Source organism: Lynx rufus, unplaced genomic scaffold, assembly GCF_022079265.1.
Source record: "Lynx rufus isolate CCGP_SWC_20201006 ecotype Redwood Valley unplaced genomic scaffold, mLynRuf1.p SCAF_1, whole genome shotgun sequence".
Lineage (NCBI taxonomy): Eukaryota > Metazoa > Chordata > Mammalia > Carnivora > Felidae > Lynx > Lynx rufus.
This window is the reverse complement of record NW_025814823.1, coordinates 187819953-187840274: the sequence shown is the minus strand read 5'-3', so window position 1 is coordinate 187840274 and position 20322 is coordinate 187819953. Positions and strand designations below refer to the sequence as shown.

General features: G+C 40.3%; 1 long non-coding RNA gene across 1 annotated transcript in view; it reads left to right on the top strand.

The window, feature by feature from the left end:
- Window positions 1-735: 735 nt before the first annotated feature.
- LOC124520532 (uncharacterized) overlaps window positions 736-20322 on the top strand; it is a 27701-nt gene continuing 8114 nt past the window's right edge. Inside the window, exon 1 of the long non-coding RNA XR_006964335.1 lies at window positions 736-910. This is a non-coding gene — a long non-coding RNA (uncharacterized LOC124520532). The remainder of the gene's footprint in view (window positions 911-20322) is intronic.

The following is a 20322-nucleotide window of genomic DNA, read 5'->3' as shown; positions in this document are numbered from 1 at the left end:
GCCAGTCAGAGTGGCCAAAATGAACAAATCAGGAGACTATAGATGCTAGCGAGGATGTGGAGAAACGGGAACCCTCTTACACTGTTGGTGGGAATGGAAATTGGTGCAGCCACTCTGGAAAACAGTGTGGAGATTCCTCAAAAAAGTAAAAATAGACCTACCCTATGACCCATCAATAGCGCTGCTAGGAATTTACCCAAGGGATACAGGAGTGCTGATGCAGAGGGGCACTTGTACCCCAATGTTTATAGCAGCACTCTCAACAATAGCCAAATTATGGAAAGAGCCTAAATGTCCATCAACTGATGAATGGATAAAGAAATTGTGGTTTATATACACAATGGAATATTACGTGGCAATGAGAAAGAATGAAATGTGGCCCTTTGTAGCAACGTGGATGGAACTGGAGAGTGTGATGCTAAGTGAAATAAGCCATACAGAGAAAGACAGACACCATATGTTTTCACTCTTATGTGGATTCTGAGAAACTTAACAGAAAACCATGGGGGAGTGGAAGGAAAAAAAAAAGAGGTTAGAGTGGGAGAGAGCCAAAGCATAAGAGACTCTTAAAAACTGAGAACAAACTGAGGGTTGATGGGGGGTGGGAGGGAGGGGAGGGTGGGTGATGGATATTGAGGAGGGCACCTTTTGGGATGAGCACTGGGTGTTGTATGGAAACCAATTTGACAAATTTCATATATGAAAAAAAAAAAAAAGAAATTGTCCTCAGGTGATTCCAATGTGCAGCCAGGATTGAGAAATATTGTTGTACATGCATCTTTGACCACTTGTGCTGTGTCTTGTCTAGGCCAGGACATTCCCTTGAGAACTGATGCTAACCCAAAAGATGACCCATCAATATCTTTATTAAAATCGATGTTGAAATAATTCTCCTGTAAGTCAAGACATGGTATGTTGTTACAACTTTGGCAGTGGAAAAAACTGTCCTACTAGTTCTCCTCTGCTCTGAAACACACACACACACACACACACACACACACACACACACCCTTCTGCAGCACCGATGCTTGTCTTTTAATTGCTAGGGAGAAGGGGAAAAGAGCATTAAAAAGATAAGCTTCATTGAAGGGATCAGGATGGTAGCTCATTCCTTATCCTTAATAGAGTCTCTGTGTTAGTTGTTTTCATTATTTAAACTCTAACATTGAAGAAATATTCAGTGTAGAAACATTAGGACAGATTAATAAGTAAAAAGAAAACTACGTAAGCATCTATTTTTTATTTAATGAAGAATAATGAGAATGAAGTGTAATCATCTTAATCAAATGCAGTGTGCAAATGTTACATTTTGGGTTGGAGAAGATGAATGCCTAGCAACAGATGCAGAGATTTTATCATCGTTGTATGTATTTGGAGGCAGATGTGACTCAACGAACCAAGACAAAAAAGCAAGGGTAATGTCCAAAACATATAACAGCTGGTGTGTCATGGGGACTGATACTGGCCAAGACTCATTGCTGGCCTGTTTTGACAAAAACTCAACCCTCCAAATACATTTGGTGTAGAAGTGTTAAAATTCTCCTGCTCTCACTAATCTACCCTACTTGCTTGTCACATTGCCTGGGATTCTACCACTCAACGGGGTAAAAATTTTTATCTTTCTTGGAATGTAAATATAGATACCTTTTAAAGGATAGTATGTATATGTGCATGAGACCTTAATCTCTTAAGAGCCATTTCCCTTGGTATTGATTACTTTATAGTTTATAACATGACAAGATTCCCTGTTGGAAAGGTACCCTGATGGATAGGACACAGTCTTGATGGAGAGAGAAAATTCAGGACCATGGGCTCATCTATGAAATGACATCATTAGGAGTGGAATGGGAAGAGGACATAAAGATCAGTCTGGCTTGTTTCTATCGTTTTGCCAAGGAATTAACTTTATCAAAGATCACTGGATCTGGAAGGAACTGTGGAGATCACCTCTTCTACCCGCCCTAGTTTACATCTGAAGAAACTGAGCCCAGAGAGGGAAAGTGACTTGGTTAAGGCCACAAGCTATTTAGTTTGGCAATGTGGGAAGAACTTTAGTGTCAGAACTTGTTTTAAAGTATGGCTTTTATTCTGCTGAGGTGTGGCTCTTCTGCTATCCTTGAGACTTAAATTTCCTGAAAATTGGAAAATTAAGTTTCCAAAAAAAATTAATACATGTGAAGGTATAGAATATGCTATGGTTGCATAAAAGTTACTTCGAGCAGAAGGATTTGAGATCCTCAACTCCCTTATCTGCCTAAGAGAAGAGACTTTCAAAAGAACTCAGGAGAACTCAATGGTCACAAATCCTTTCCTTCTAATCTTGGTGATGAGAAGTTGGTACCACATCAAAACAGGCATTGTCACAAAACTATCATATCCCCATTTCTTCTAAGTGCTCTTTTCCTGCATTCCTTTTTTTTTTTTTTTACTTTTTTAAAATGTTTTATTTATTTTTGACAGAGAGAGAGAGAGACAGACAGAGCATGAGCGGGGGAGGGGCAGAGATAGAGGGAGACACAGAATCCAAAGCAGGCTCCAGGCTCTGAGCTGTCAGACCAGAGCCTGACGCGGGGCTCGAACTCGTGAACCACGAGATCGTGACCTGAGCTGAAGTTGGATGCTCAACTGACTGAGCCACCCAGGCGCCCCTCCTGCTGTCCTTCTAAGAAGTCATTTTCTTCCCACAAGTGCCTATTCCCCCTCCACCTCCCCTATTAAGATGATATATAAACCCTTTGGTCACATCTTTTTGTATAAACTACCATACATATGGGATTAAAATCTGTTTTCTCTCTTGCTGATCTTCCCATTTGGTTTAATTTGTAGACTCTAATTTCTGAATGTGAGAGGGTAGAGGAAAAGTTTTGCTCCCTGAACCATGACTCATATGAAAGACAATAAGCATGTGTAAAGATTTGACTCAACTCGTTAATGACTGACTCAGTAAGAGGGTAGAGGTGGTTCAAAAAGAAAATTTGAAGAACAGACATTGATATCATAAGCGAGTCACAAGGAATGTGGAAATGAATTTGCTAAAAGATACAAAATTGGTTAATGTTCTACAGGGCAATGAAATTGTAACCTTTGGGACAGAAATCTATAAGTTAACATCCTTTTCACAATGTTTGTTCCCTAAACAAGTAGTGAAAGGCAAGATCAAAGTCCTAATTAAATGATCCTCTCATGAGTCTGAGAAACAATGGCATTGAAAGGACAAACATTTCTCACTTCAATTTATTTCCAAGTTTTGGATAATTTGGGATTAGTATGGGATGTGTTGGAAAAAAATGTGTCTGAATGTCCCCCTGGTGTTACTGTTGAGCAGGAAAATGTGCTTCTGGACTTTTCTGGGTCCTTGACTTCAAGAGTCCATCCATCTGTCTATCTCCTATGTACACAATGCCAGAGAAAGTTGTCCTAGGAAAGAGAAACTCCCTTTCAATAATCCTCCCAGCATCAATTAGCCACACTGCTGAGCATTTTAAATCCTAGGCCCTGGAGGGGTCTAGTCTTTGCTTGAAGCCAAAGTGAACAGATATATTTGTCAGTTTAGCAAAGAATGAGTGGAAATAAGCCAATGATGTAAAGTTTAGAGCAGAGGGCCTGTTGTATGAGGGGTGGCCGTTGGGCAATAACAGCTTTCCTCTTCTATTTTGGGGGAGGGGAGAAGAGCCTGATATCATTTCACTTCCTTTTCTCATCCAAGTAACAAAACATGGCCACACACCCTGGTGCTTCTCCAAGTCCAGGCCTTGGTCAAGAGGTCTGGTTTAGGGCTGAATTGGCTTCTCTTGGGACAGCCTATTTCTGAATTTGCCTCTGTTTGCATTTAAAATTAATTATTTAGTTAAAAAATAGGCTGTTCCCTGTTCTCAGGCTGGTAGTGACCCCCCTGAAAAAGTGTTTGGAAATACTGCATATGTTTGTATCACAGCTCATGTCTCTGGGCTGAACTCTATAGCCACTTTTTCTCACATAGCTGCAGTCAGGGCTGTCTTGGCCTTATTTTGAAGTTTTGGGGAACATATTCCTCCTTGTGCCTTTGACCCTATTAGCCAGTTCTCATATATTCTACACTCCCCATTAGAACTTGTACATGCTTGATATACACTCCATTTGGGAAGAAATGACTGACAGCTTTTAATTTGTTAACTATCCCAGAGATCTTATTTTTAAGAAATGCATTTTTTTTTAAATAAGAAAAGTTCTTGCTCATTATTAAAGGCTTAGGAAATACAGAAATGTGTTAAGAAGAAAATTTAAATCACCCAGAATACCACTATCCAGAGATAATAAATGTCGTTAACATTTTTCTCTATTTCCTTCCAGATATACATGTATTTTAGAACAAATTAAGATTATGCTGTTTTATTAACTTTTTAATTGTGGTTGAAGCCAGTTCCAAGGGTAGAATTTCATGTATCAGTCAGGGGATTGCAAAGATTTGTTTTTGAGGCAGGAGAAGAAGTTCATGGCAGTGGGAGCTTATGACACTCATGAACTCCATCCAAAGAAATGATCCTCTGCCCACATGTTGGGCTGGCTGAGATGGTCTCTTAAAGATTTTTGGAGCTATTTATATTACTGTGTGTTCAGGGAGTAGGAAAGCCTAAAGCACTGTTTTTCCAGTTTGGGAACGCAGGTATCCAGCCTTCCCCATCTCTGTACATGGCACCATTGCCCACTGAGTTAGCTGACTGGAATTTGATTCTTATTTTCTCTTACCTCACCTCTTCAGGTTCTATCTGAATCTGCTCACTTCTTGCCATCTTCATTGTTACCATCTTGATCTAAGACCCCATGATTTTTCACCTGAATGAGTTTAGTTAGGGTTTGTGAAAATAAAGACCAACATAATGGGAACATGGGAAAGCTATTTATTCAGGGCTTGCTGTGTATCAAGGGATCCAGCCACCATTACTTTTGTTTTGGCTGTGACTCAAAAGCAGGCAGAGGAGTGGGAAAGCTTTAGAGGGGAGAAAAGGGAAGACTTCAGGTATATCCAACTTAGAGGCTGTTAGCATGAGGAAGTTGTAAGTGGGCTAACCAGAAGCAGGACATCTTGTGTGATTGGTTAAGGGTGACTATTTGGCTTTCTCTGGTTGGTTCTAAGTTATAAGGAGAAAATTTAATGAAGGTGCAAGTTACTAATGAAGTTCTGCCTATTGGGGGATGATTGTTTCAGGAGTTATTTGGTTTCATGGATTTTTTTCTAGAGATTAGTGGTCTTTTGACTTTTTGCAAGTCTCACTTATAAATAGTGAGTAGGCTGGTTTCCTGGGCTCATTACCATAGATAATGGGTTGGTTTCCTGGGCTGAGTGCAGATAGTAGGCTAGAATTTTATTTTTACAGATGATCTAGCCTTTGTCTCTTAGTCTCTCATGCTGCATTCACAGTTTAATGTTGTCCCTTTGGTGAACACTTGGTACCAACTTGACTCTGAAGTTGCTGTTATTATTATTATTATCCTTATTTGCCTAGGAAGTACTTGAGAGTTAAGTAAGTGGCACAAGTTCACATGGTAAGAAAAGCCTGACTTTAACCTTGGCAGTTTTCACTCCAGAAATCACTATCTCAGATTACCTCCTTAAGATACTTAGAGACTGGGCTTGTCCTGTCCTTGCCACTGTGTTAGCAGATAAGAATTTAAAATGTAAGAGGTTTCTTTATTTAAATACCAGTTAGTTAACATATAGTGTAATATTAGTTTCAGGAGTAGAATTTAGTGATTCATCATATTGATATGTATAAATAAAAACTTGAGACAAACAAAAAGTTCCTCAACTATAAAAAAGTATTTAAATGTCAATTACTCATAAATAAGCACTATTTCCACTTGAATATATATAGTTTTCAGAAATTTTACTATGCAAATGTAATTATATTTAAAAACAAATAAAATGTCTTTCTTAATAAAATGGAAGAGGTTTCTCCATCAGCAGAATTTGCATTTTACCTCTACTAATTCTTATCCTGAGGAAGTCAATCTATTCTGTATGACTTAACTCATCTTTTATCCTCTCAGTGAAACTGGACCCCATTTATCCCATTCTCCTCTTAAATACTCAATGGACTGAAGGATACAAAGGAGTGAATCACATAGAGGGAAATGGAAAATGTTGGGACATCCCTGGTATACACACTTAAAAGTCAGACTGCGTAGGTTTGGTCTTCAGGTCCCCTACTTAGTAGCTAGAGACCTTGGGCTGATCCCTGAACTTATCTAAGCCTGTTTCCAAATTTGTAAATAAGGATGATGATAAAATACTACCTATCCTGTGAAGATGAGAGTAAAGATTGAAATAACAGACATAAAGCACTTGAATAATGCCAAGGCAGATGGTAAGTGTTCAATGTAAATTAAAATGCAAATAGCCTTAGAAGATTCTTTCCTATAACCTTAACTAATGTAATAGGAAAATGGGAATTTGAATTGTTGACAGGGCTAGAAAGGAAGGAGAGAAATATCATATATAGTACTCTTTTTCAAAAAATGTCTGTGAAAAGTGAAGAATTTTTTTGAAAGTTCACATCAAGTGACATTTCAATCTCCATCTCACCCCCACACATACTTCCCGCCCCCAAACACTATTCACATTTGAGATGCTCCAATGATTACAAGGGAAAAAGACTGAATAAGATTTTATTTTTACTGATTGAATTGAACAATTGGTCTTGGTAAATCCAAATAAACACACAACACATTAAGGACTCAAATCCTATTTTATTTGTCTTCTCTGGGCCACTGTATTTGAAATAAGTAGAAACCAGATGAATAGGAGGAACAATACAGGGAACAATACAATATAGGGATGCCTAGCCTTTCACTTGTTGAAATAGTAACATATCAAGGGCCTTATCCTCTACTTGCATACAAAGCACAAAGGAATAATTTAAATTTCTAATTTAACAGAAGAAAAGAGATCCACATCCCCACCACAGTTTATTTGCTGTCTCCATGGTATCATCCTATCCAGGGGAGCTAGAGAATTTGTCTCAAAGAGGGCAGAATGTGGCTTAGTGGCATTACAGGGTCTGGAATCCTTGGGTGGCCAGAGTGGAAGGTGTCTGGAGCGTGACATCACACCCATTGGAGAATGTAGGTCGGCAGGCAGGAGAGTGAGATGACATGGGAGCTAGTGGAAGTTCCTGATTGCCTTTATTTTCTTAATAATTTAGAGAAGTCAAGTCAAGGGCTGAAAATTGAGAAGGGGACTTGGGGTTTGCAAAGAGGAAAAGTCATGAAAGAATCATCAAGGGGGGTGGAAGAATGAATGGGCTCCTGCTTGAGGTTTACAATCAAGACTTCGGCGACCCAGTCAGCATGGTTATATTTCTCTCTAGCAACTCTTAGCTCTCAGGTTGTGGGTTGAGCAGGCAGAGACTTAATTCCAATGAAGAGATGTGTTGTTTAGCCAGTATGACAAAGTGAAGAGGCCAGAGAATTGGACAAGAGGGAGCAATGATGACAATGGACTAGGGAATCTGAGCCTCTGTCACTGTCACTCATCCTGTCCCCTGTGTCATGTCCTCCCTTGGAAAGTGGTATGCTTGCAAGTGAGAGTTTGGAGAGGTTTCAGTGATTGGTAATGACAAAGTCTAGAGTCTGGGATGAGGCCATGGAAGTGACTGGTGAAGTGGGATGGAGAACCAGTTCACTGCAGGTGAGAAAAGTAAAGGAAGTGAGTGAACAGGATATTGGAAGGGTCAACAATGTAGATGTGGAAATCACCAATAATTAAGACAGAACTGGTACTGGAGGGAGGGAAGATAAGCCAGGGGTAAACATTTTAGGAATAAAGGGTGGGACCTAGGGAGTGGACTGTAATAAGGAGGGGTGGTGAGTGGTGTAATCTGATAACTGGTAATTCAAAGCTGCAGGGGTTTTACTGAGGAAGGAAGGGGAGTAGTCTAGAAGAAAGGATAAAGGATACTACCCTGTCTGCAGGTCTGGTGGAGGGGAGACAGTACAGTCCATACTGGAAGAGTCTTTAGAGAAAGTCTCATTCTCAGGGTGGAGCCAGGATTCTGTTAAAAGGGTCTCTTGGAAATTCAGTGAATAGGGCATAGGGAATGAGAAATAGTAGTGATGAAATGGAGTCTTAGATGTGCTGCTGTGTTTGCTCTGAGGAGGTATGTGGGAGAGGATTTTTGATAAGAAGTTTTGATAAGAAGTGATAGTAGTTTTAAAGGATGGGTAGAAGTTCTCCAGGCAGATAGGGAGGAAGGATGGAGAAAGAATATCATGGACAGGGGCACCTGGGTGGCTCAGTTGGTTAGGCATCCAACTTCGGCTCAGGTCATGATCTCAGTCTGTGGGTTCGAGCCCCGCATCGGGCTATGTGCTGATAGCTCAGAGTCTGGAGCCTGCTTCAGACTCTGGGTCTCCCTCTCTCTCTCTCTGCCCCTCCCCTGTTCACGCTCTGTGTCTTTCTCTCTCTCAAAAATAAATAAACATTAAAAAGAAAAAGAATATCATTGATAAAGGCCTGGTGGCCTGGTTGGATTTGGGGAACTGAAAGTGGACGGGAGAAAATGGAGGAGGGGCGAGGGGCCAGGCAGTCCCAGGCAGGGCCCCCATCATGAAGGGCCATGAATATGCCATATTTGGAAGTGCCATTGAAGGAGTGTAAACAGGACAGTGTCTGGGTTTAGAAAAGTATTGAAATCAGTAGAACCATTGTGTGATTTGCATTTGTTTATTCGTATATGTATCTATGAATACAGATTGATCTATCTTCTATCTAACATATCATCTCTATGATGTTGACTCCAGTTGTTCCAGTTTAGACTGTTGGCATCTGGACTCAACCAAATACTGAAGATTTGAGGCAGAGACCAGAACACTGAGTGCCTTGGGGAAGGGGCTAAATTTAGAGGCCCAATGGTTCTGAGTCTGCATAGACTTACGTGTGATCTGGATTTCCAGGTTGTCACTTACCAGTTTATGGCCTGGGACAAGCTACTTAATTTCTCTCATTCTCCTAATCAGTAAAATGGGAAGAATAGTCCCTGCTTGAAAGGTTGCAGTGTGGATTAAATGAGATCATACAGTAATGTACTCACTGGAGTGACTGTCACATGTTAAGGGTTCAATAAATATTTGCTGTTATCTTATGGTTATGAATTTCAAGCCCATGAATTTCAAGTAATGCTCCTACATTACTCTCTGGTTTGGCTGCACATCCAATGTTCGATGAAGGTTGCATGCTAGACCCCAAACCAGCAGCATTAGTATCACCAGGGAATTAGAAATGCAAAATTCAGAACCTCTGGGGGTGAAGCAGCAATCTGTGGTTTAATAAATTCCCCAGGTGATTCTAATGCACACTCAAATGTCATAAGTATGATCTAAGGCTAGCAATTCAGAGAGTGGTCATTTCAGCTGTTAGCATCTCTTGCAACTGACCTGACAGTGTCGATGCAAAATAACCAAACCTTTTAGAATCTCTAAAACTAAGAAAGAGTTTTATCTGAGCCTGAGATTGGACAATTGTCCCGGAAACATACTCTTCACGGGGAAAAAAGTGTTCCAGAGAATGAACAGTTTTCATAGGGTTATATACTTTCCTATCTTGTAAAGGATCAAAAGATTATAAATGAGCATATAGGCAGGAGCCACAAGTTTTAACATCAAGTAATGCAGGGAGTAGGAGCACTGATTGATATCTTAAGGACAAGATGGTTTTCCTTTAGGCTACTCATCCACAAAGCAGGTACACAAGGTATGCTTGGTGAGCCATCAATCAGAGTTTTTGGTTGAAGCAAAGTTTATGTACAATCATGTTGACTTAGAAATCTAAAATGCTTCCTTTATATCTCAGGCCTTTAGAGAGTTTTTTCTCTCATCAGAAGGGATCTCACATCCTCCCAAAGCCTACCTGCTCTGAGTACCCCTGCCCAGTTCTGCTTTCCTTTTTTTTTTTTTTTTTTCCTTCAGGGGAGAATGGTTAGATTTTGGATTGAGATTTCTTGTTTTTTGGTTTACTTCATTTTGTATGTTTTATTTTGCTTCTTTCAGGTACTCTTGCATCTTCTCAACAAACTATAGGTGCTGGATACTAGGGAAGGAAGACACAGTTCCTAATCCCATGGAATGCCCAATTGTGATACTGTGATTTATAATATATATGCATTTGGTCTTCATTCCCATTTCTGGCACTGTGGTCCTAAAAGCCTTGGAATTTCCTGTGATAAGAGTGACAAAGGTGTTGTATTAATGAGGTGACAGTGGATGACACCTAAGGATGGGGACTGGTTGCCAGGAGAACCAACCATATGATTCAAAGTTCAAACTTTCAATGTTAGCCCTCTGAGCTCCAGGGAGGAGAGAGGGTCTGGAGATTGAGTTCAGTCACTAGTGGTTAATGCGTTAATCAATCATGCCTGTATAATGAAGCCTCCATAAAACCCCCAAAGCTCTGGGTTCCGAGAGCTTCCAGGTTGGTGAACACATAGAGCTTTGAGCAGAGGGGCTTGCCCTGAGAGCACGGAGTCTCCTCACCCCTTCCCCATACCTTGTCCCATGCATCTCCTCTGGCTGGTTGTTCCTGAGTTACCTCCATTTGTAATAAACTGACAACCTTGTAAGTACGATGTTTCTTCAGGTTCTGTGAGCTGCTCTAGCAAGTTAATTGAAAATAAGGAGCAGGTTGTTGGAACTTCCAACCCATAACCGATGGGTCAGAAAACTTGGGCTTATATCTGAAGTGGAGGTGGAGAAGCAGTCTTGTGGGGCTGAGCCCTTAACCTTTGGAACCCGATGTTATAGCTCGGTAAATAGTATCAGAGTGGAGTTAAATTACGGGACAACCAGTTTATGTTGGAGAGTCGTTTAGTGGGGGAAAGAACCCCCTACACATTGGAATCAAAATTTTAGTAATACGTTAAAAATAAAAGTGGCTAACTGGGCCAGTCTTGGGTAGACTTGTGAGGGGTAGTTTAGGTCCTCACTGTGACTTTGTCCTATCTGCCTGCCCATGTGGAAACCTGTTCTCAGGTTTGGATCTGACCTCAGTCATTTGTAATTTGAGCTATTCTGGTATGTAGGGTTTACTGACCAGATGGCATGCACCTGAGGAAAGAATCTGTAGGCATGTATTTCTCCCAGGTCACATTCCTGCAATAACATGCCACTTGCACTTTAAGTGGTATAGTGCTGAAGAGTACTGGATGGGCACCACAGATAAGGGTTTTGGTCTACAACTTGTTAGCTGCATAAACTTGGGCAAGTCCTGGCATTACTTGGCACCTCAGTTTTCTCATCTATAAAATGAGCTTGATGGGTTTTTTTTCTTTCAAGTTTTTATTTAAGTTCTAGTTGGTTAACATACAGATGTAGAATTTAGTGCTTCATCAGTTACATACAACACCCAGTGCTTTTCAAAGTGCCCTCCTTAATATCCATCACCCACTTAATCCACCCCCCAACCCACCTCTCCTCCAGCAACCCTGTTTGTCTCTATAGTTAAGAGCCTATTTTATGGTTTGTCTCTTTTTTTTCCTCCTATGTTCCTCTGTCTTGTTTCTTTTTTTTTTTTTTATTAATTTTTTTTTCAATGTTTGTTTATTTTTGGGACAGAGAGAGACAGAGCATGAATGGGGGAGGGGCAGAGAGAGAGGGAGACACAGAATCGGAAGCAGGCTCCAGGCTCTGAGCCATCAGCCCAGAGCCTGACGCGGGGCTCGAACTCACGGACCGCGAGATCGTGACCTGGCTGAAGTCGGACGCTTAACCGACTGCGCCACCCAGGCGCCCCTCCTCTGTCTTGTTTCTTAAATTCCACATAGAAGTGAAATCATATGGCATTTGTCTTTCTCTAATGGACTTATTTCACTTAGCATAATACTGTCTAACTGGCAAGATTTCATTCTTTTTTTGTGGCTGAGTAATATTCCATTGTATATATGTATACCACATCTTCTTTATCCGTATGGGCTTGATGATTTTTAACCTCATATAGCTGTGAAGACTATATAAGCTAATGCATAAAAAATATTTAGGTCAGTACCCTACCTAGAATATGGAGGGTGCATAATGAATGGTACTTTTCTTTTAATATTTATTTATTTTTGACAGAGAGACAGAGCATGAGCAGGGGAGGGGCAGAGAGAGGGGGACACACAGAATCTGAAGCAGGCTCCAGGCTCTGAGCTGTCAGCACAGAGCCCAATGTGGGGCTCGAACTCACAGACTGCGAGATCATGACCTGAGTCGAAGTCGGATGCTCAACCGACTGAGCCACCCAGGCACCCCGATACTTTGTTTTTTAATTAAAAATTTTTTTGAGCGAGCTCATGCACGAGTGAGCAAGTGGAGAGAGGAGCAGAGGCAGAGGAAGAGGCAGAGGGAGAGAGTCTTAAGCAGGCTCCATGCTAAATGTGGAGTCTAACATGGGGCTCGATCCCACGACTGTGAGATCATGACCTGAGCAGAAATCAAGAGTCAGATGCTCAGCTGACTAAGCCACCCAGGAACCCCTGAATGGTGCTTGTTAATGATTGCTATTAGACTTCATTTTCTGCTATGGAATGATAGGGTTTTTAAAAAATGTTTATTTATTTATATTGAGGGAGAGACAGAGCATAAGCAGGGGAGGGGCAGAGAGAAAGGAAGAGAGAGAATCCCAAGCAAGCTCTGCTCAGACAGCATGGAGCCTGACAGGGGGCTTGATCTCATGAACCATGAAATTATGACCTGAGCTGAAATCAAGAGTCAGACTCTGATCTGATTGAGCCCCAGAAGGATAAGTTTTATCCAAGATAATGTCATGAAGTGAATGTCAGACTCCAGTGAACTGTTGGGAAATTTTCGTGCCGAGTTTATTTTCCCTGAGCTATCACTTCTACTGTAACAGCCCCCTTTCCAAGGAGCCTAGAACTCCCCTCCTCACATGTGCCCAGAAATACCTGTGACCAAATCCTGTTTTCCTGTGGTGTCATCAGTGCTGGTGCTGAAGTGGCCTTGATCAAGTCCTGAATCTCTTCAGGGAGTTTAATGCCTTGCAAAAGCCTCAAGCCTATTTTAATTCAATTATTTCATTCAGTGTCAGACTTAAAGAGCACCCTACAGTGTCTTGGTTCTGAATGAATGCATTAAAAAAAATCAAATAGTATCGATTATAGCATAATCTTCAAGGGAGATATAAATAGAATCCCCTCTGTTGCCTTTTCATTTCCCTACCTTAGTTAATAAACATACTTTTATAGCATCTGCTTTTCTTTTTTCTCCCCTAATGCCCTTTAGTTGCGTTAGTAAGAAGGAAATAAAATTCAGAATATAACAAGATGTTAGTAAAGAATTTACCATCTGATTTTCAGGGCTGGAAGGGGTTTTCAACATCACCTGGTCTAACCTGCTTAATTTACTTAGTGTGAGGTAGAGGGGTAGAGCAGGAGATGGCTTGGCCAAGGTCACAGAACTTGACCTCCAATGAGCTTAGCTTGAAAACAATATGTTCTTCATCAAGGACAAGTATTGAGAGCCATGGTGAGACATGGCTTCAAAAAGATAAACTGAGGGGATGCCTGGGTGGCTCAGTCAGTTAAGGGTCTCTCAGTTTCGGCTCAGGTCATGATTTTGCGGTTCATAGATTCGAGCCCCACATCAGGAGGAAAGAGCCTGCTTGGAATTCTGTCTCCCTCTTTCTCTGCCCCTCCTCTGCTCACTCTCTATCTCTCTGTCTCAAAAATAAATAAACATTTAAAATATAAAAAAAAAGTAAACTGAGTAGACCAGGGCAGTGGTTAAGGGTGGTGCTCTGGACTCAGAATACCAGGGATTGAATCTTGGTCCACTTCATGCCATATGCCTTTGGGCACATTATTTAATATTACTAGGTCTTTAGTTTCCTTACTCCCAAGTAGGGATTTATAATAGTACATATCTCAGTGTGCTGTTGAATCCAATGACCATTCACTAAAAAGCTTAGTACTGACACATAGTAAGTGCTCAATGAATTTTAATTATTATAGTTATTAAAGATTTTTTAAAAAGGTTCTTATTGGGATAGTAATGGAAAGTCCTCCACCTTCGTGCTTTACAGTAATAGTTTTGTGCTCCCCATGAGGAGTGAATTTCTGACTCTGTAAGAAGAAAATCCCAGGGGTCCTTTACCTAAGGGCAGGCCTATCTGAGAATTAGAGTAGAAGGGCAGGTGTCAAAGGATTAGCTCCATCAGAGATGACTGGAAATGATGCAAACTGATTCTTTGAGAGAATAAAATACAAAGTGGATTTAAGTGCTTAAAAAATGTGGGAGCTACATGAAAGGGAGGTGCTAGTACCAGTAAAACTAATATTCCTGAGTATATTAACATCCTTCATCTCATTAGATTCTCAAAATTACATATGAATACATATTATATAGATATTATATAGTAAATGCTCAATAACTCTGTTGAATAAACAAATGAAGAGTTGGATATGCATTAACATCCCATTTAAATGAGGAAATAGAGACTCAGTCCCAACCTTTGCTCTGTAACAAACCACCTCAAAGCTTACTAGCTTAAAGGAACAATGACTCATTCTTTGTGCTTCTGTAGGCTGGTAGGCTGGCCTCTCTGCTGGTTTTTCTTGGGCTCAAAATTCTGGTTGCTGGAGGGTCAATTGGATTGGAAGCTCCAAGAAAGCTTCACTTGTATGTTTGGCAGTTGATGTTAGATGTGGGCTATGATGCCTTGTTTCTTCCCCGTATGGCTTCTTCTTTTACAGAAGGCTAGATTAGTTTTCTTATGTGGTATTCTCAGGAAAACATTCCAACATGGTGGAGACAGAAGCTACAAGGCTGTGGAACTTGCACCATGTTGCTTCTGCCACATTCTATTAGTCAAAGAAATTGTAAGACCAGCCAAGATTCAAAGGTTGGAGAAAATTGCCTGTTGATCAGGAAAGCCACAAAGAATTTGTAGTTACATTTAATTAACTAGGAGATCAGCAGATATAGTCTTTTATCACCTGGCCAAGGTTTTAGAGCCCATAAGAGTTAGAGCTATGACTTGAACTTGGGTCCTATGACTTAAGGGCTTCTCGCCTTTATCCTATAGCGTGGTCACCTTTATTGCAAGAGTAAACTCAGCTCAGGGATGAGGGAAAAAGTGTTTTGCCCTTAGACATCATGGGACATTGGGCACCTGAAAAGTTGGTTGAATAATGCCATAATCCAGAGTCACTGCGGTTTGGACATAACTTGGTTCTTTGTATATAAAAATACTCATAATATTTTTACGTAGTGTAATTCAATGTAGACCCTTTAAAATGAGAAGCTAACAGAATGGCTTTCCCTTTAAGAAGTACCAGTGTGCCTGTGTGTGCCTTAATTCAACAGCAATCCATTTAGGTTTCACCCTCTCAATTGTCCACAGAAAACTGGCCAAGGAAAACAAGCCCTTTATAAATGGTCTGGTTTGCTTAAAGGTCATGTGGTTCCTTGGCATTTGGCTGAGGCTTGAGAAGATGAAAACGGGAGGCTGAAAGCAGAGAAGACATTAAAATCCAAGTCCTCAGGGGCTCATTTAAAACCTTGTTGAGAACAGAACCATCTGTAGAACACAAAACCTGTAGGTTTTGTCCAAATAGATTCCAACTACAGTGATCTTTTCGGAGCAATAGAAGGAACTGATTCACACAAGGAGTGGATTTCCAGTGCTTGTGAGAACTTTACTGCAGGCTGACCATGTACCTGATGATACTACAAATAGTTTCTTAGAGGGGAAAGTGGCAAAGAGTACATATTCCATCCCCCATTCTTGCCTGCTAAGGTGGAGGGGATCCGCTGCTCAGCACCAGTCTCCCTGGTGCTAACTGAGGCAGTGGACAGAGTAGCCACGGAACTGAATTAGTGAGTACAGGGCAGGCCCAGGCCACCAGGGAGAAAGGAGCAGAGAGGCTGTGGGGAAACAAGGACTGCAGCACAGGGGGTAACTTTGGTCGCAGGAAGTGTGGACGGCCAGGGAGGATTTTTAGGAGGTTCAGTTTTGCTCTCTAGTTGTGGTATAACTGCTTTTCTCAGCATCTTCTGGACACCTTCCTTAGAGACTTTGTTACTCTTTGAAGCTTTTGGACTCTGTGTTTATTTGGAATATGACCACAACAGAGAACAGCTACAAAGCAGGAGCCAGGAGACCTAGTTGTATTCTGCTTATGCTTGTTTTTTTCCTAATCTGATCTTTTCTAGGTGATTTTCACCTTTGTAATCATGAATTTTTTCAGTTGGTGGTGGTAGTGGGGTGGGGAGAGTACCAATTCCCCCATCATTAAGTTAGTTTTATGGATATTGTTTTGCTAGTGGTGAGTTCTAATATCTGTCTACAAGGCTGAACAGTGTGCCCTGCATCGATGGTGAGAGTGTAAGAAACTGCTGACCCAAGACCAGGCTTTTTCAGGTCCCAGCACAGGCTGGAGCTGCGTGTTTGAGTGCTGGTCTGGTTTCCCTAGCACAGTTTTGCAAGTGATTTAGACACCAAGATGGTACCCTAGAGTCACCCTGACACTGGAGCCAGCAGGTATTAAAGTCCAGGCCTTGGTGTACTTACACAAGCTTTGTTACTCCGGTTGGAGTTCATTGTGCTCTTGTTCCATTTCCCACTTCCTGCCTTGTCCTGTTCTTTTGGTGGCTGTGGGATTGGGGTAGAGGTGTATTTGGGTTGTGATGAGAAAATAAGAGACTTCCCTGGGGTAGTCATTAAAGGTATAATAGATAATGAAAGCTTAATGCATACACACACACACACACACACACACACAGAGTTTCATAGACTCAACAACCTTAGGGGTAGGAATATCTAAATTTTGCAGATGAGGAAGCGGAGGCTGAGAAAAATCAGACAATTAAGATCACACTACCAGTCAATGGCAAAGCTGATATCTGAACCCACATCTCAGTGTAAGTTCTTGGCCCTTCTGTGGTAGGGTGCCTTCTGGATGAGAGCCAGGAGGTCTGGGTCCTAACGGTTGCCTGTCTTTGTGCAAGTCTCAGCTTTCCCAGGTAGAAAGTGAAATCTGGATGTGATCTCTAAGGTCCATTTCAGCTATACGAGTCTGTGATTCAAGTATTTATAGACACTTCTTATGTGCTAGTATGCTGATCTTATAACAAGAGGGTAGGCATTCCTGCTTTCTGGATGGGCAATGGAATGCTTGTAGACTAACAGGAGAGAGAAGTACAGGAATGAGATGATGATGCTGCTGGCATGTAAGTAGGCAGAGGTGATGCTTAAAATAGTTAATAACTTGTTTGGTAATTTAAATCAAAATATAAAAAAATATAAAAACTAAGTTTCAAAATTCCTTTTAGTTGGAGCACCTGTGTGGCTCAGTCAGTTAAGCGTCTGACTTCGGCTCATGTTACGATCTCCTGGTTCGTGGGTTTGAGCCCTGTGTCGGGCTCTGTGCTGACAACTAAGAGCCTGGAGCCTGCTTCAGATTCTGTGTCTCCCTCTCTCTTTGCTCCTCCCCCCACTTGCACTCTGTCTGTCTCTCTCAAAAAAATAAAGATTAAAAAAAATTAAAATTCCTTTTAGTTGATATACTATATATTTCTTTTTTGGGGGGGTTGTAAAACTATTCCTATTTACAGATGACATAATAATATATCCAGAAAATCTTACATTCAATCATAAAACTAAAAAATAATTCAGTAAGGTAGCAGGATATAAAATTGACATAAAAAAATTAATGGCCTTTAAATATACAAATAATAACCAAGTAGAGATATATGATAGAGAAGCCTTCATCTATAATAGCAAAAGAGAAGATTAAATACTTAGGAATAAACTTAAAAAAAGAAATGTGTCCAACCTATTCTATTTTATGACAATTTTTTTTAAAGTCCAAAAAGACACAAAAGTAAAATTTGAACAAATGGGAAAATACCCTTATTCTTACATAGGATAATGCAGCATTATAAAGATGTCTGTGTTCCCTAAGCTAACTTATAAATTAAAGTCCCAATAAAATTTTTTTCCAATGGAATTAGAAATGTTGATACTAAAATTTATATTAAAAATTCAGAAATATTCAGGGCAACAATGAAAAAGAAAAACTGAGGGGGATTAACCCAATCAAAAATTTAAACATAATCAAAAGTGTCTATAATTACAACTTGGTACTGGCTTGTGAAAACACATATGCCAGTGAAATAACTTATAGTATATATTCCTTAAAACTGCTTGGCAAATTATATAAATTGTAGTGCATATCATTGGTTAAATTATTCTAATTTCCAAATTGCTTGTTGAATTTTTTCCAGCTTTATTGAGATATAATAGACAACTCTGTGTAAGTTTAAGATGTACAAGTGTTGATTTGATACACCTACATATTGTGAAATGATTATGTCCTGGCATTAACTAATTCTTCCACTTCATTACATAATTATCAAGAAACAGACTCTTAACTATAGAGAACAAGCTGGTGGTTTTCAGAGGGGAGGTGGGTGTGGGGATGAGTGAAATAGGTGATGGGGATTAAGGAGGGCATTATGAAGAGCACTGGGTGTTGTATGGAAGTGTTGAATCACCATATTGTACAGCTGAAACTAATAGTACACTGTATGCTGAGTAACTGGAGTTCAAATAAAAACGTGGAAAAAAAATCACCTTTTCTTTTTTTGTGAGGAGAACATTTAAGACCTATATTCTTAGCAACTTTCAAGTATATAAACACAGTATTACTGGGATGTCCACTCTCGCCACTGTTAATCAACATAGTATTGGAAGTCTTAGCCTCTGCAATCAGACAACACAAAGAAATAAAAGGCATCCATATCAGCCAGGAGGAGGTCAAACTTTCACTCTTCACAGATGACATGACACTCTATATGGAAAACCCAAAACATGCCACCAAAAAACTGCTAGAACTGATTCAGGAATTCAGCAAAGTTGCAGGGTATAAAATCAACGCACAGAAATCGGTTGCATTCCTATACACCACCAATGAAGCAACAGAAAGAGAAATCAGGGAATTGATCCCATTTAAAGTTGCACCAAAAACCATAAAGTACCTAGGAATAAATCTAACCAAAGAGGTGAAAAATCTATACACTGAAAACTATAGAAAGCTTATGAAAGAAATTGAAGACACCAAAAAAATGGAAAAAGATTCCATGCTCTTGGATAGGAAGAAAAATATTTTTAAAATGTCGATACTACCCAAATCAATCTACATATTCAATGCAATCCCTATCAAAATAACAGCAGCATTTTTCACAGAGCTAGAACAAACAATCCTAAAATTTGTATGGAACCAGAAAAGACCCCAAATAGCCAAAGCAATCTTGAAAAAGAAAACCAAAGCAAGAGGCATCACAATCCCAGACTTCAAGCTATACTACAAAGCTGTAATCATCAAGACAGTATGGTACTGGCACAAGAGCAGACACTCAGATCAATGGAACAGAATAGAGAACCCAGAAATGGGCCCACAAATGTATGGCCAACTAATCATTGACAAAGCAGGAAAGAATATCCAATGGAATAAAGACAGTCTCTTCAAGTGGTGCTGGGAAAAGTGGACAGCAACATGCAGAAGAATGAACCTGGACCACTTTCTTACACCACACACACAAATAAACTCAAAAATGGATGAAAGACCTCAATGTAAGACAGGAAGCCATCAAAATCCTCAAGGAGAAAGCAGGCAAAAACCTCTTTGATCTTGGCCACAGCAACTTCTTACTCAACACGTCTCTGGAGACAAGGGAAACAAAAGCAAAAATGAACTACTAGGACCTCATCAAAATAAAAAGCTTCTGCACAGCAAAGGAAACAATCAGGAAAACTAAAAGGCAACCAACAGAATGGGAGAAGATATTTGCAAATGACATATCAGATAAAGGTTTAGTATCCAAAATCTATAAAGAACTTATCAAACTCAACACCCAAAAAACAAATAATCCAGTGAAGAAACGGGCAAAAGACATGAATAGACAGTTCTCCAAAGAAGACATCCAGATGGCCAATCGACACATGAAAAAATGCTCAAATCATTCATCATCAGGGAAATACAAATCAAAACCACAATGAGATACCACCTCACACCTGTCAGAATGGCTAACATGAGCAATTCAGGCAACAACAGATGTTGGCAAGGATGCAGAGAAAGAGGATCTCTTTTGCATTGTTGGTGGGAATGCAAGCTGGTGCAGCCACTCTGGAAAACAGTATGGAGGTTCCTCAAAAAACTAAAAATAGAACTACCCTATGACCTAGCAATTGCACTACTAGGCATTTATCCAAGGGATACAGATGTGCTGTTTTGAAGGGATACATGCACCCCCATGTTTATAGCAGCACTATCAACAATAGCCAAAGTATGGAAA